The 17,814-nt window shown below is 40.1% G+C and overlaps 2 long non-coding RNA genes and 1 pseudogene across 4 annotated transcripts in view; 1 reads left to right on the forward strand and 2 right to left on the reverse strand.

The window, feature by feature from the left end:
* The window catches only part of LOC145470689 (uncharacterized), a 22,887-nt gene extending 13,696 nt beyond the window's left edge, over positions 1–9,191 (forward strand). For 2 of the 3 annotated variants that reach the window (XR_014042518.1, XR_014042520.1), the window contains one exon: positions 6,759–9,191. This is a non-coding gene — a long non-coding RNA (uncharacterized LOC145470689). The remainder of the gene's footprint in view (positions 1–6,758) is intronic. The other variant, XR_014042519.1, reaches the window with a different exon arrangement.
* LOC145470670 (uncharacterized) lies at positions 222–2,235 on the reverse strand (annotated as a pseudogene).
* Positions 9,192–9,201: 10 nt separating the features above from the next.
* On the reverse strand, positions 9,202–17,309 carry LOC145470696 (uncharacterized). Its single transcript, XR_014042523.1, has 5 exons — positions 16,824–17,309; positions 13,523–15,074; positions 11,948–12,023; positions 9,813–9,902; positions 9,202–9,352 (listed from the first exon to the last, which is right to left on the reverse strand). It is a non-coding gene; the product is annotated as an uncharacterized LOC145470696 (long non-coding RNA).
* Positions 17,310–17,814: the final 505 nt, after the last annotated feature.

Below are 17,814 nucleotides of genomic sequence, written 5' to 3' on the forward strand. Positions count from 1 at the left end.
TATTACTGCGACTTTTCGTTAAGAAGTGGTGTAATGTAGTTTACCTTGGACTTGATAACTTAACAATTACTTTATTTCATTCAATATTCTATTGTATATGAATATCTTTTACAATCCAATAGTAAAATTACTTTTCTACTGATAACTTACATTCAGTTGGGAAATTGACAAGTGAATACACAAATCGCAAGCGATTACTTTCTGACTAGTTTATCGAAAAAATTCATTGATTCATTTATTGCCGTAAAATAAATTCAGCAAAACATCTAGCACAGGGTTGAATGGACAATTGTTCGTTCTGCGGAATCTGCCTCTGAAACTGAAAAGCCTTCCATCGTACTGCCATCATTTCTGTCTCCATCTGGTCGATGACCCCTCCCTTGACGTATACGAAATCGTGCTTTGTGGTGCAAAAAATCGGGGTGTCGTTGTGAAATTCCAGATCTTTAGAAAAATGTGATTTTGGAGCCGGGAGATGCACCGACTGGCCCTCGAGCATTAATAGTAAATCGTGCCACTGGATAATCTGTGTATTCCATCTGAAGTCGTTTAAGAAAATGACCTCTGCCTTTTCTGCCCCTACCCAGGCGAAAGTGGATGTGGCGGGATTAGTGAAAGACTTGTAAACAATGTTTAACGGATTAAGTAAAAATGTCTTGCCTGTATTGGCAGGGCCCTTGATTAAAATGTTGCGAAATTTTCCCCTCCCCTGTTCTAGGAGATCTTTCACAGCCGCGGTAAAAACTTCAATTGGCACGTGGTTCCACATAAGTAGCTGTTGAGCGCATTCCGCCCACCGGCCGTAACACTCAGCGGTGCAAGGGTCTTGCAGACATTTTTCCAAGATCTGAAGTCTTGTTAGCTTACTTCTTTCTAGCACTTCACTCGCCTTCTCCATCTCCCAGGCCGTTGAAATGCATTCCTCTACAACTCTGTTTCCTCTGTTCATCACGAACTCTGCTAGATCGGTCTTCCCCTCAGCCTTTTGGGCGCTCGCGAGCGCGAGTAGTTCAGTTCGGTTTTGAATTTTCTTTTCAAGTATTATGTTTGACACTTCATAACAACTTAAGCGCCTCGATCGCTTTCGCTTTACTGACGTGTTACTAACGTTTCTCCCCGTCATCCGAGAGCGGCCATCTTCTTGATCTCTTTCTTTACTTCCTTCGCTTTCTCTGCCACTTGTGGTATCTGACGTTGAATCACGAAAATCCGCGGTCGGTCGTCGTCGCTTTGCCCGCGCTTGACTTGCGGCCATTGTCCTAGGTGGACCTGAGTTGCTTAAATCTGGATGGCCAGCAGACTGGATGAAATCTTGATCTTCTTTGGTGGTGTACAGCCATGCCGAATAGTAGTTGGTGTGTCGGTTAGAAAAGTGAACATAAACATTCCACTTGTTCTTTAAATATTGCCATATCGGCAGCCACCTCTTAATCTTGTTTAGTTTAATGACCATGTGATAATGCTTCCCTTGCTTTTTATGGTTTTCCTGGCTACAAGTCCATTGAATTACTTTCGATTTCGGTCCCTCGCAATTCAAAACCGCCTCACAAACGCCATCTGCGAACGACTGTCTGTCCGGGAAAATGCTGAGATCAGCTTGGCTGTAGGTTATTAAGTACACGCTTCCCACTTTGGCTGGCTGCAGTTCGTTATCGGAACTTTCGGACTGTGAACTACTAGATACATACTGAGAGAGTAGCTCCATCGTTATGTTCCGACGAACTTCTTTGACAAGTATAAGCAGAAATATGGAACCGTTATGCTACTTTTAATTTCCCGCGCAATAATTCCAAAAGCATTCTTCAAATAGAATAGAAAGCCGACTAAGTTAAGGCATGAACTTGACAATTTCACTCTGAACATCGCACGCATTTATGCATCTTTTGTTTAAAGTATGTAAAACGCTTAAAATAGCACTTGATTAAGTGTCATAGAAATCACTTTTTCAATCTCGACTGGGTATGCCTTCACCGTAAGGTTTGCGTTCTGATGTACAGTGAATCTTTTAAGCGTGCAACTGCTACAATAGTCCCGCCATTACCATAAATAACACACCTAGTCACGCCAGTATGAATCTCGGACAATCTTGGACAGAATAAAAAGGAACAATTAACCCCCTTCCCCCCCAAAGCAATGATGAAGGCGCGAAGGAGCAAAAATGCGCCATTTTGGCATCATTGAAATGGGGGGGAGGGGTGGTCCAGGTGTTCCATTTATTTTGTCCAAGATTGTAGCTTCACTGTCATCGCTACAGTCAGGAAACATTTGTAAGTCTTTATATTCTGTCCTGTATTTCTCATATCGCTCGGCTCTTCTTCACATGTATTTTTATTTATTTTTCTAGTCGAACCTCGCTCGCTCTATCTTTCAATTCTCAACGGGCTCCTCGAGTCTCTTCAACAGAGCGTGAGTTCGAAATCTCTAGACGTAGCGTCAACAAGAACTGTAAGCTACATTAATGTCCCTGAGCCTGGGAAGGGGAGGGGGGAGGGGTTGGGAGTTGCAAAAAGTTCCTTTCCTTCTGATGTATCTCGGAATGGATGGAAGCTAGACTAATCAAACTAACATGGTCTATAGAGCGTTCTAGGAGGTATATTTTACTGAGTTCAAATCGCGTGACAATTATAGCGTCACATCTGGCCAATATGACATCACACATTTCAAACATTCCGCAAAAAAACCCCAGAAATTGCACCCTAAAGGCTTACCATTCACAAGTCAGGACTAACTTAAGCTAACCGGAGCGCTACTCAGGCTAACCGCAGTGCTTTTCAGGCTAACCAGAGTGGTGTTTAGGCTAACAATCAACGTACTGTTTAGGCTTAACAATGTTCTGTTTAGGGGAATCAAAGTGCTTTTTAGGTTAAACAACGTTCTGTTTAGGCTAACCAAAGTGCTGTTTAGGGAAATCAAAGTGCTGTTTAGGGGGATCAAAGTGCTGTTTAGGGGAATCAAAGTGCTGTTTAGGAGAATCAAAGTGCTGTTTGGGGTAACCAAAGTGCTGTTAAGGCTAATCGAAGTACTGTTTAGGTTAACCGAAGTGGCCCGAATTTAGGCTAACTGGAGCACATTTTAGTGTCGCAATTCCTGTATTTATGCGCAAGTCACTTCAAGGAGGTTGCCATCTTGGATCCGCCGTCTTGGATCTACACTTCACGAAAATAGCGGACATGTAGTGACTCAGTGTACTATTGGGATGGTTTGGGGGTTGACATCGCTAAAGCACTATGGTAATGAGGCACTATGGAAATAAGGTGTAAACTTTAATGTTTGTATAATTAATTTCAATTGATTAATTTGGCTTGCAGTAAGGGGGGTAGGATGGGGTAGGTACTTGTGAGCACTACGTATAAATATTCATGGCGAAAGAACGCACGTGGCTTTCTGCGCCCGCAATACGTATGTTATGGGAAACCGCTGAAAAAACATAGCGGCGAAGCTTCGCATTGATCGTAGCTGTGAAACTTTGTGATAGATTTATACTAACAGGAAAATCGGTTTTACACTTCAAAAGCACAGGAAAGGTAAAAAGTAAGTGACCAATTGGCCGGCGGCTTTGAATTCTATTTTAATCGATTTGGCTGAAAATCAAAGTTTGTGTAATTATCGTGGCTTGAAATAGTTAATCGCCCGCTGGCGACCAGTTGTGAAATTCTGGTCGCCAGTGCAAAATTCCTAGTCGCGTTGGCGACCAGGAAAGCGCAATTTCGGACCCTGAAACTACACTAGTGCGTTTGTTTCATCCTTTAATAGTCTCTATCAAAGAGACCAAAATGTTCATACCCTCAGCCGAACCTCTCCCGAGTAAGTGGCATTAAAACCTGTCAAACTGTACAAAAACCCCAGAAAACTGCTCAAATATTGCTGCAGACTCCGTGGTACCTACTGAAAGCATAAATTTTATCAGTCTCTGAGGGGACTCGTACGCCGATGTCGGTCAAGTAACACTGTTTACTTTCAATACGTCTGTTTGAAACGCTTCTCAATTGTATTAATCGATATCAGTGTGTATTTTAAATTTAAGTGGTTTTATTGTTAACGCCAAAGGTGCCAACAGAACGTGTTGTTCTGTGACAGTTTGATAATTAGATTAGTTCTTGTTAATCGGTCAAAAGGAAATTTGCGTGTTAAATAAAGCAAATCGCTCCTCTTCCATTTCTTCATCCGACATTCAACTTTCTTCCATTTATCTCCAGCTGTGAAAAGAATACAAGCACATCTTCCGCGTGTTTTCGAGAAAACAGGAGTATCAGGTTACATACCTTTGCGAGGAAAACAAAACTATCAAGTTACAGACGTTTGCGTGAAGAGTAAAATTGTCACGTTCGCTACTTACATGTATTATTTAATTTGAAAGGAGCAAAAATCAACATAAAACACTACAGTAAAATTCGAAAACTGTCTTGACAAACAGTAATTAACTGTAAGTTATTCTTGGACTGTGAATGAAAATACTCACATCAAACATACACACTGCTAAGATTATGTCTCATCAAAATCCCTAGCTGACTAAAAAGGTCAATACAAACCAGGAGTGAATGGTAGGGGTTATACAGGAACTGTGCTATGAGTACTGCGTCAGAGCTATACATCACACGCTGCACTATCAGAGATTGTCTCACTAGTTAACTACCGTAAAGTTCCAAAAGTAACGACCCTCGTTACTTTCGGATTTAACAGCCTTTTCCTATCGCTACTCTCGGGTGTTCCCTACTCTCGGGTGGTCCCTACTCTCGGGTGGTCCCTGCTCTCAGGTGGTCCCACTCTCGGGTGTTCCCTACTCTCGGGTGGTCCCTACTCTCAGGTGGTCCCTGCTCTCAGGTGGTCCCACTCTCGGGTAGTCCCTACTCTCGGGTGGTCCCTGCTCTCAGGTGATCCCTACTCTCGGGTGGTCCCTACTCTCGGGTGGTCCCTACTCTCGGGTGGTCCCTGCTCTCGGGTGGTCCCTACTCTCGGATGGTCCCTACTCTCGGGTAGCTAAAACGTTCGGGGTTACGGTAATAAAATCGCGTTAAATGTGAAAACTTACACGCTTTTTATTTGGAGAATCTTATTACATGCTATTGTTTTGAATAACAATTCGAGAGAATCAGTCTTTGAATAATCTAGGTTAACAGCAGTCAGTTCCATTAATACAGGTATGTGTTGTAGGCTTTCCTTCAAATCTTTCCTCAGCTGTGGTAATCCTTTTTGACTTTCACTTCATATGCACGTGCTAAAAAGGGGAATCACTTTTGAGGTCGGTACTTTCGGAGGGTTGCTACTTTCGGAGGGTCGCTATTTTCGGAGGGTCGCGGAGTGGGGTGGGGCGAAGGCATGGCTAGATTCTGGATTTGCTAACACCTGTGAAGTTTAATCGCTACTTTCGGAGGGTTGCTACTTTTGGGGGGACGTTACTTTCGGAACTTTACGGTATAACAAATAAGCATGGCCCAGTACATCTGTGGTTGTAATTCATTCCACTCCTACACTGTCTCTCGGAACGAATTACTTCATTGATTCATCGTTTCTTAATGAAGACAATAGATCAGTAACAAGTCATAAGAATACCCCTAGCCCTTAGGCCGCGCCCACACAACGCCGTAGGAATTTAAGAACGCAACAATCACCGCTCATTTTGGATTTGTGTTTGAGCAAAACTCGGTCAGGGGAATCACTTCATTATCGTGACGCCATCATTTACGAAAAGCTTCGTTTTCAAAATGTTTTCCGTCCACACGAAAACGAAAAGCCGGCCTTTTCAAATTCTTCCGGTTTGAAGAGCGTTTTAGAAAAGCTCCGTGGACGGTAGGCCTAACCGTAGAAATGAAGCTGCGTGTTGGACTGGCATTACCTAACGATAGAGATAACGTTAACATTGGGCTAATGAAAAAAGGGGTTCAGTCGAGCCGGAGAAAAAAGTGTCTTACTGAGGCGTCTCAGGCTTCGTCTAACGAGCTCTCGTGTGTGTACCATTCTCTATGTTAAGGTCATTCCTCACATTTGCATTGCGCATCCTTACTGCGCATAATTTATGGCGTCATTAGCGCGCGCTCGTGCACGCGCACATTGAAAACATGACGGAATTGCCTTGATATTGAGCTCTATCAGTTGAAAAATGGCTCTAGCTCACCAACGAGCACGGGCACCCCAATTTTTTTTCCACTCATTGTAATCAACTAATCATAAGCTTTGCGTGAGAAAAGACTGATCTAATTTCTATTGCTGAAAATTGAATAAATAAGAAAAATAGCAGATACACGGTGGTCTTTTCTATTTGGCAGTCGGCAACCACGTCAAGAAATTTGGTTCAAATTTTTAACCTAGGATTTAGCTTTCTGTCTGAATCAAACTTAAAACGTTTATTTGTGTCCGACACAATGTATTGACTGTAGTTTAATGCGTGTTCTTATGAATCCGGGCTCACAAAGATGTTACAATTACTGGGAATGCGTTCTTATAATAAGCATTAAATAATGCCAAAATGGGGCATTTTCAATGCCTCACTGCTCCTTAATGAGCATGGGCACCCCCCTTTTTTATTTCAAAATTGAAGTTATCATGTGATAAATATTCAGTGGACAAAGTTTGAACAAAAATTTATTGTCACTTTTATTTCAGAGGAATTACCTTAAACTATTACTTCTCAGAATTTCCCAACAGTTCCATGATGTGTTCTTTTTCTAGCACTAATGAATTGACAAATGATTCGTAAAATAGTGAGAGGCAATATTGCTGTAACTGAATGCTGAAAAATTGTTTTCATTTATTCCATGTAGGACGCTTTTTCAGACACGAAGAGCAGCTAAGGGCTGGGTGGACTGAGATGAATTGTTCATACACCATAGAAGATGTCTGGGAGTTACTAGCCGATAGGTTTTGTATGTCTACCGTACAGTATGTACTAGTGATAGGTTAGATATCTCTTACTTCTGAGAACTAGGTTTGGAGTCACGATGCGATAGTAAAATTACCTACCAAAGGAATGAAGTCTTGAAAACCGTAGGAGAAAAAAAATACTTTAAGTTTAGAATCAACAAAGCAGAAATAAGGAACTCTTAAAGTTTACAATCAACAAAGCAGGGAAAAGGTTGGTTAGGACTGGGAAAGATCTCCATCGATGACATTTCATATCTGTTCTGTCTCTGTCACGCAACGCTACGCTCTCGGCAGAGAGGGATCTTATCTCTCTTGAGCGTCACGTGACAGAGAGGTGACCAGAACTGGACTATTCAACTCTGTAGGGACGCCATTTCTCGTTTCGCATGTTTCAGCCGAGGTAGCTCCTGTCAGTGCCAAGACTATCATATTTTTTCGTTATAATTGTTCAAAGTACTTAATTCGTAAAATTCTTTCGAAAACTCGGACTTTTTTTCCTAGCAACGTGAATTAGAAATGATGTAAGCTAAGGAAGACAAAATCGTCTGTTTACATGAAGGAAGTTTCTTTTTACATTGGCTACCTAAAAAAACAGGGTTTCATTTTAGCCTGGTTAAAACTCGCAGGAGAAAATTAGTGTCGAATATATTTTTCCCGCGGTGCAAGTTCCACTGGCTCTGTGTGAAAGAAAAAGAATACAGTTTGCAATTTTCTTTATCATACTATTCCCAATCGAGTAGGGAAAAAAATTTCTTCTCTGCCGATAAAATTAATTTGGCTTCTAAGGCGCGGTAAGAAAACGACGAAACTTTTTCTCAACAAACGTAAATGTTTACGATCTGGAAAACCCGCGAACTTAATAGTCATTCAAAATGTTTAATATTCTAGTAACAATGCAGATGGTACTTTTATCGAATGCCATTTTGTAATCATTATAATTTACATGTTGCTGTTGTTTATATACAGCGCTGCTAGGTTAATATCCTTAGATCTTTCTTACGTATTTTTTGAGTAAATCGTCGAATAGGAGTTTATAACTTTATTTAGTGGCAGTGATGTTGAAAGGACTTTTAAATTCTCTGAAAGTCTTTTAATTTCTCGTAACTTTGTAGTTGTCGAAGGAAATAATGGCGGTATGTAATTGTGTTATTTTTGTCAAAGGTTTTGTAATATAATTCTATCGCGGGTCATTAGTTGATAATCTGGTTCCACATATTGTTAATATCGCGGTAACTCAAGAAAGTCGACGCTATTAGAGGAAAGTAACAAAAGGTTCGTAAATTAAGGCTTTATTATGATCACTACATGTTCAGAATATAGCGGAGGTAATGAGACGAAGAGTTACGGACTTAGCTTTAACGCTAATAACGAGTACACTGTTGTTTATTGTACGCGAAAGATATGTACTGTATGTTAATCTTTACTGTTTTATGTCTGTTGTACCAATACAAAATAAATTCATTTTATCATGTTACAAACTTGTGTCACTTTACTGAAAACCATGCTTGCAAGACTCTTTCAGATGCCTAGCAAATGACGAGTACCTGACAGGAAAATTGTCAACCTTGGAATTGACGTGGAACACCGCCACCGCCACCGCCACTAACTAGCAATTGTTTTATGCTTATGGCCAGAGTTTGGTGCTCCCATCCTTGTGGTAAAGTTACCTCTGTTTCGCATGGGTACCAGGTAAGTGTCTCAGTTACAAGAAACCCGTTGTACTGTACGTAGTGACTGTAAGTAAGTGATACTTCCGTGCCGGGCAACCCGATGGTTAAACGAAGATCAAAAATTCGGGTTGCCCGACACGGAGGTATTGGCTACTAACAGTCACGACATACAGTACAACAGGTTTCTTGTAACTGGGACACTTACCTAGTACGCATGCGTATTAGAAGCTGCTGTACCACAAGGATGGGAGCACCAAACTCTCGCTATAAGTATAAAAGAAATGCTAGTTAGTGGTGGTGGTGGGGAGGTGGCGGTGTTCCACATCAATTTTTGCCTTCCTTCCAAGGTTGAAAATTTTTCTTTGGCCACTTCTTAAAACTGGTCATTTTGAAGGCATCTCGACGAAAGGGATCATAAGAGAACTTTACATATAAAACCGTTTCCCGCCAAAAGACTTAGAAAAAATTTTAGTCAAAAATATGACACCAAACGCGCATGCGTACGTGCAAGGTGGTACCACAAGGACGAGAACTCACATCAATTTTTGCCTTCCTTCCAAGGTTGCACATTTTTCTTTGGCCACTTCTTAAAAATGGTCATTTTCAAGGAATCTCGACGAAAGGGAACATAGAGAACTTTACATATAAAACCGTTTCCCGCCAAAAGACCAAACTCGCATGCGTGCGAGAACTCAAAACTCTGGGTAAATGTACAAACGCTAGTTAATGGTGGCGAACGGAGAGGCGGAGGTTTTTCCACATCAACTTTTGCTTTTGCTTTGCTTTCATTTGGCCTTCCTCCACACTGGTCATTTCAAAGGCATCTGAAAAAGAAGGGAACGTGAACTTTTAAGTATACAAATATTTCCCACCAAAGAAAAGACTTAGAATATTATTCCAAAGGCACAAGAACGAAACAACTTAGACTAGTATCTTCGAATTTTAGATACGCTTGCAGTTATGCCGGCACAATTCCAAATCAATCGTTACGAGATTGCTTTCAGCTCAATTCAAGTTTTTGCACTGCAATTTTCATACTTCCACAGCGCGACTTCTCAGTGCGTGTGGTTGTCCCAAAACCCGCACGACTCAAGATCGATCGTAGTGAAATTTGCTTTCATCTTCGTTAACGTTTAAAAATCTTTGTTCACGTCTAATCAAGTTTACGCCCACATTTACAACGAAAGGCTTCAACCGGTTAAAATCTGTTTAGTTCTGTACCTAAATGTGCCTAAATCCTCGTAGAATCAAATTCATAGTAAATATGTAAACAATACTACTTACCGAGTTTGCCCATCGCGTTTATAGGAACTTTCTATTGCGTGCAAGATGCTTTCAAAAGCCCACAAAGTTTGAAGCTGCACCTGTTGATACCTAACGAAAACATAACGCAATAAAAAGAGATTAATCTTGTCCGACTCTCACTGTTAACTTTCCGTTTAAAATAAACTTAAAGGGCAAGAATAAACGCAAATAATATGCAAATTGCGCCGTTCGCTGTCTGCGGTAAACATATCTATTATATTTTTTTTTGCCCAACAGCGCAACAAACTAAATTTTAAAAAATATAAAGCGTAATTTTTCCACGTTTGACATACTTCAAAGCCGAGGATCATAAACTTTACGTTTAAATCTCTCGCGAGATAAAATTTCAACAAAACACCCATTCACTACAAAAGTATTACATAGGTATGTCACGCTGACCATAGTGCGCGTCACTGATATGGATATGTACCCAAGTTTTCAATACGAAGATTTGTGATGACAAGTTGGCGCAATGGTTTGATGCGCGCTTCTCGCTCCGGCAAATCGGTATGTAGCGGAGTCGCGAGTTCATCTCTCGGTCCTGACGTTAAAAGGAATTTTTTTTTCTTTCAGAAACGGAAATAAATTGACCAAATCTTACATTTGACAAATTTTTTTTATCAATTTTAGCGTTAAACACAAATGGAATAGACTTAATATAAATGACATTAAATAACGACCACCTCAAGCCTGGAAAATAAATTTAAAAAATGGCGTGGGGGGAAGGGGAGGGGGGTTCTCCTTCCTTATTTCGGAGGTAAAACGTATTGAACACCATGATGTTACTTTCTTTCAGGGAAAAATAAGTAAGAAGGAGATCTCTATATAAAGTAGATGTGTTAATTTTAACAAAAAGAGGCCTATATATGCAGAAACATTTTTAAGCTGATCTCATTCTGTCGCGTAATGTTAGCCTTAAAGGCAATGAAAACTTCTCACGTCCAAAGTTAAGAGAAGAAAGCAGAATCAAAGTGACTGAGAGTCACTGAACTCAGAAAATGAATTACGAAAGAGTGTTGAGGCCACTGAACCGAGTTCGTCACTGGTCGATATTAAACATAGTGCTCTGTACAGTTGCCAGTCGCCCGCTGCTCCATAACGTCGAATGTCTAAACAGATCCACGGATGAGAAGAATTGCCCCTAAAACAAATCACTTCCTAAGTGAATCGTGTTACCTCTCTACGACAAACTCAACAACGAGTTATTTGCAACATCAAATACAGCAACTGATGACTTCTGTTCACTTTGGTACAACGAACACACATGAGCCTACCGTAAAGGTTAATATAAATCAGCGGTTCAATTCAATCCAAGTTTATAATCCCTCCTGATTCTCTCAACAATTCATATGTTATCGTGGCGCAGTGACTACATTGCTTGCCTCTCGAGCAGGAGTTTCGGGTCCAAATCCCGGACTAAGCGAAAAAGCACGTTTTTTTTTTTTTTATTCATGTTTCCTTTCCTTTTTTTTTTTTCATTAATGCACGCGTTTATAGCAATTAACTATTGCCCGATAGCCAAAACGATTAACGAAAAAGAAACTTCACCACTATTGACTTTGGCACGCAAGCGACTGCGAAAGCTTTATGTACTGGTCAGCGGATCCTTTAAAACGTTAACAGGAATCGAAGGACGGAAGAAAGGTGCGAGCGAAGGAGTGAAAGTCAGTGTTCTTCCTACACTCGGAAAATGTCATTTTCTGAGTAAAAAGGAAGCGTTGAAGGAAAAAGGGGTCACCAGCCATACTGCGGGCAAAGTTACCATAAGCAGTACCAAACCCTTTCTATTTGCTTAATTTTTTTCCTTAATTAACTCATTTTTCTTCCCTAATATGACTTGGCGTTATCTTGCGACTTGAATTATGGCCGCAGTGAAGATGTAAAAACACACAGAAGCTTTCTGGAGATCTAAAACACAAGATGGTACTCCGGTCTACACAGTAGCCTTGATATTCCCATATTAAATAGCAATTTCAACCAACCGTGGCCTAACTGGGATCCCGAACGCTATGACAGCCAAACCAATTGCAGTGAAGTATAATTAATGTAGTTCCACATGTACGCTTAACGGACCTATTTTTACAGACGCTTCTAAAGATTCAACTACGGCTTACCTGTATTCTGGCAAAGCGAATGATTATTACGTTTAACATCTTTCGTCGTTACATTGAACAACTTTGGGTTTTACACCTGTGGAAAGTAACAAGTGAACATAATTTGAACAAAGTGTTATCTTTTCAATTGGCTGATCAGCACCAACGCTTGCTCAAGATCAACTGAGTTTAAATCATGCAGATAGTTCAAATTCAAAACCAGGCGAATTAACATTTTGAACTGTTTTGATTTAAGATTAGTCTATTTTTTTAGATTATGAGCTCGAGATTTCTCACGTGATAGTTGGGAGGGCGGAGCCCGAGTCAACTATCACGCATAGAAATTGAGAGCGAATGATCTAATTTTTTTTAGTAGAAATCTATTAGTCGTCCAAAACTTTAATCTAAATCCCCTTCAAAGACTATTCGAAAACGCAAAGAAGCGGCCTCCATGTTCATTGAATGTTACAACCGCACACTGCTAGGCTACTCACTATCTACAACAGAATAGACAGTGAGCAGCGAAGCTAATACGACAAATTTATATGAATTACAAAAAAAGAAATACAAAAAAAAAAAAGATTTCTACGAATTACGGATAGAGAAACATGGGCCAGAGGGAATGTCCTTGGTGAACCCCACAGCTTTGGAGGTCAGTTCTTACACTTAACTCTTTGCATTTTACACCTTTGGTGGGAGAGGGGAGTGTTATGAGTACAACCCGCGGATTATTGCCAGTTTCTGGCATAGGATTAGGTTAACGAGGGTGAAGCCCCTGGATTTCCTTGGTGAACCCAACAGCTTTGCAGGTCAGTTCTTACACTTAACTCTTTGCGTTTTATACCTTTAGTGGGAGGGGGGAGTGTTATGAGTACAACCCGTGGATTATAGCCAGTTTCTGGCATAGGGTTAGGTTAATGAGAGTGAGGCCCCTGGGTTTCCCAGCCAGCAAAACCTTGCTGGAAAACACAAGTTTCAAGGAGCAGACCTCTTGCTACCCCTAATGCGACATCACATCTTAATCTCGAAATGTGACTCGAAATCTGCATTGACAATTAGTCAATCTCCCTTAACAGTTGATGACATAATTTTTGTTATTGATATGAAGGAATCTCATAACAAAACTGCAAATAGGTATTTATTTTAGTCCCATTAAGTGATTCTGTTTTGACTGATTTTGTGACAGATTTTAAATAATAAACTTTAGTTAGCTAATAAAGGTGTTGATATCAACGAGGTAGCATTAAGCATAGCTTAGATGTAATTATATCGAACACGACAGACCGTGCTTGACCATATTTCCAAACACCGAGAAGAGAGTTGAAAAAAAGACGCGTAGCGGAGTATTTTTGACGAACTTCGAGGTGTTTGGAAATGTGGTCAAACACTGTCTTGAGTGTTTGATATATCTTCTCAATCCAAAGTAAAAATAAGGAGAAAACAGAAAAATAAAATCGTAAAAATCTATGCTAATTAAGGTCAGATATCCAAACATCGTCACGGTCATAATTTCCTTTGTTTAAACTTGATGAATTATTAATGAGTTTGAGAAAATCAAATCCACATTAAACATGTTATGTTAACAGCATATCTTACCTGATCATGAGTTTGCCCCTCGTGTTAATGGAAAAATGTGAGAGGAACTTCAGAAAGCCATCTTCTCAAACTGTGAAGTTGCCCACTGTTGATATCTAAACAAGAACAAAAAAAAAGTTTCATCCTTATCCTTTTTTCCATGAGGAAAAATTGTAAGGTTTCAATTATATGACACGTGCTGTCATCGAATAGCAGTATTTTTAGTTCTCTGACTGGATGGCTGGCTGTCAGGTATGTAATGATTTCTGATTGAATAGTTAATCATGTTGCACATGACTTAAGAACATATCCAACTGACTCGTTTGTAATGCCTTTTACGAGCATGGTAGAATTTCTTATACAGTTACATCCAAAACAGAACATTGTGAGCTCAAGATCCATTCAGCACATGCAGACAGTCCAATTTGTTGTTCCTAAACAAGTGTTTTTTTCTGTAACTTGCGCTGGAAATTTGGATGAGAAACCAGTCTATGCTTCACAGAGCAAGAAACTCAGGAAGAGATTTTTTGGTGGAACCAGCTCCCCTGTGGGCCAGTTCTTACACCCATCTCCTGTACAAAGCTCAAGATCCCTTGAGAGCATGCAGACAGTCCAATTGTGCCTAATTGCAAACAATTTTGTTTCTCTCCAGACTGGCAATTTGAATGAGAAACCAGTTTATGCTTCACAGATCAAGAAACTCAGGAAGAGATTTTTTGGTGGAACCAGCTCCCTTGTGGGCCAGTTCTTACACCCATCTCCTGTACAAAGCTCAAGATCCGTTCAGCACATGCAGATGATAATTGTTCCTAAACATTTTTTTAAATCTTGGCTTATAATTTGGATGAGAGATCAGTTTATGCTTCACAGATCAAGAAACTCAGGAAGAGATTTTTGGTGGACCCAGCTCCCTTGTGGGCCAGTTCTTACACCCATCTCCTGTACAAAGCTCAAGATCCATTCAGCCCATGTAGACGGTCCAATTGTTCCTTAACAAGTTTCTTCTCTTGCGCCTTTACATGTTGGATGTAGGACTAGTCATTGCTTCACAGATCAAGAAACTCAGGAAGGGAACTCCCAAAAACATACATACATATACTTTATTTCCTCTCGAATTTTAAGTAGCTAAAATTAGCTAATATCTTCGACAACATAAATATAACAAAATACAATACTTATACAATAACTATGCTAAAACATTTCCAGTTGAATCAATTTTATGTAGTTCTAGATCAAGAAACTCTGGTAGAGTCCATATTTTTGTGTCCCTCATTGAACATCTTCAAAGAATTGATTTGGATTGATGGATAAACCAATTGTCGCCTAATTTATTAATTCATTTTGAGAAATGTTTAATTATTGAAACAGTCTCTCTCAGAAATAAAGGAATAAACATTTCTTAGTCTGTTAATAAATAGTCACAGGACCAGACCATGTCCATTCCGGGTTTGATAACTTCACAATAACTATTCTAAAGGCTGCAGGATAAAGTTGGACAAATACTTATCTGAATGCAATTCTGTGTTTCTTGGTATCTGGTCAGAGAGAAGATTATCACTTGAGCTCTTTTCTCCTGATGTAGGAAAACAAATGAGAGGTATTTATAAGCAAAATAAGAAAATATTAATTAACTCAAAGGAATAAGTGTGTATAGACCTTAAAGGCTTAACATGTTAAATCTGCTGTTAAACTCCTCACCACTTGATGAGCTGGCAAAAGGTGCCTAAAGGAGGGTGGAGCTGGGTGAGATATGAGCCTTGAGCAGAGCATGCAGGTATCCATGGCAACCCTAAGAGCAGCAACCACCAGGCACCATAACACTGAAAGAATGATTCCGTAGAGATATTTCCCACCCCATATAGTTATTGCCACCAGTGAAAGGGATGGAGGTGAGGGAACAAAAGCTCACTGTAAGCATGAATGGCACTCAAAGCAAAGTGGAGGTTCTGACAAAGCTAGCAAGCAAAACATGTAAGCTGTAATAACAAATGTCAAGCAACAGATGCAATTACAAAGCTAGCAAATTCTGCTCGGTTATTTGAAGATGCTGAGTGTTGGTCCAGTCTGGGACTCAAACCCTCAACCTCCTGCACAGCAGTCGGGCACTTTACCAACTGAGCTAACCAGGTGGCTGTTTAAATTTTTCTGCAGCTTCTTTTCATCATCTTCATCTTAGGATGCAGTACAGTTTAGTGTGGTTAGCTCTCCATACAGAAGTTCTAACTGCAAAGATGTTTTTGCACCTGCTGAATTTAAGTGCCCCATACCTCAGAGATGAAGTAGAATTTTAATATATCAAAACTGGTCTACCAAATATATGGATAAAAGAATAATGAAAATCTCTGGGATCAGCAGTATGGGATTAAATTAACACTGTTCATTGTCAAGGTCTTTGGAATGCAACCTGTGATAGCACAACTTCACATGATACATATTATTTACTTTATGGCTATCTTCATGAACGAGCAAGATGAACTGAATCCTGCACTGTGATTGGCTACCTGAGTAGGCAACATGGCACTAACTTACCTGATTGAGAATACCTGCTGTGTTCCCCAAGAAAATAGACAGTGTTCTTTTTCCATATAATAAATATTTTATTGACCAAGCATGTTCAGTCAAGATGGCTGGATATTGGCCTTGTTCTTTTTTTCATGTGTTTATGGACCTTGACTCTGTCTCCATCCATAAACATGCAAAGAAGAAATTAGCCAATAACCAGCCTTATTATATGGCTAGCTCCGTGAGCCGGCAAGATGAGTCAAATCCTGCGCTGTGATTGACTACCTAAGCGGGCAAGATGGAGTTATCTTGCCCGCTCGGGGCTACCCGCTTGTCCTGCAAGAAAAATTTCCCCGAAAGCCACATAACAAATCCTTTACTTACCAAGCTTGTTCGGTGAAGATGGCTGGATATTGGCCTCATTCTTTTTTTTGTGAGTTTATGGACCTCAACTCCGTCTCGGTCCATAAACTCACAAAAAAGGAATGAGGCCAATATCCAGCCATCTTGACACGCACTTGGTCAATAACCCATATATCTTGACCCCATGCTTGGTCAATAACCCAAAGTACAGTCAAACCTCTCCTTACAGACACCTCCATAATACCAACACCATCTCTACCACTGTAATACGGACACTCAGCTCTTGTCCTGAGGTGTCCACATTTTGGTGTCAAGTAGTTTTGATATATTACATGTACGGGATATGCTTTATACACATGCATACCTCGACAGTGGAGAGTGTCAGCAAGAGCTTGCCTTGTGTACAATTATTGATATTCAGTGCTAATTATTTCACAATAATTATTAATAACCATACCTGCTCTATGGTGCCAAATATTCAGTTGTTGTCCTGTTCTACCATTCATCTATTGTGTCTTTATCTGGTGCATTTCTCATCTCCCCTGTTCTGCTCTTCATCTGATCCAGTCTTGGTCTGTAGTTTTGTTTCAATACGTTCAGCCAAGTTAATTCTCACTTGATGTATCCAGTACAATGCAAGTCTTTCTTGCTAAAGGTCAGTTCTGTGATTTCTCAAGTTAACTTTTTCTTGTGTAATAGCCCCCGAGGAATATAGCACATTTACTAAAGCATTATCCCTCTTGTACATACATGTCTTCCGCTATCTTTGTTTTTCTCTTGGACCTAAGTTCACTCACTCACAATGTTGTGTGCGTTCCCTGGAATCTACTGGAAACGAGATTTAAATCTCGTGATATCCTCCCAGGGCCACCTGTTAAGAGGGTCGTACAGGGGAGGTCTCTGGCATGGTTCATGAACAGAAAAAAAATAGAGAATCACGGATATAAAATTTTGTTCTCCCAAATCATATGGTTATATTCGCTCCTGCTTAACAACAGTAGAGCACTTTTCGCCGATCGCCGTTATCCACAATGGAGAAAACAAGATTCAACTATTCAATGAAGAACATTCCTATCCCACCAAGAAACTCCTACCTCAAGAAACTCATCGAAAAGACCGAAAGTGTAATCAAGCGTATACTCGTCCCCGTAATTTCTGTCTTCACACCTATTGTTTTCCAGTATAACTATCACTTATTGTAATGCAACTAGTCCAGCAATTAGCCTATTGTTTAATACCGTGTATATATATCTAGTTGATAGGAATGCTTATCATTAAATACTGCCTGATGAGTGCGTAAGCACGAAACTCGGAGTAACAGCAAATCTTGCCTCTTCGTTATTACTCATATACTCAGCTCTACACTATTTTAATGGGATCTGCTACTTCCTCATATGGTTCTCCCAAATCATGAAAATAAGCAAGAAAGATACTCTTTTTAATGACCT

This window comes from Orbicella franksi, chromosome 15, assembly GCF_964199315.1.
Source record: "Orbicella franksi chromosome 15, jaOrbFran1.1, whole genome shotgun sequence".
Taxonomy (NCBI): domain Eukaryota; kingdom Metazoa; phylum Cnidaria; class Anthozoa; order Scleractinia; family Merulinidae; genus Orbicella; species Orbicella franksi.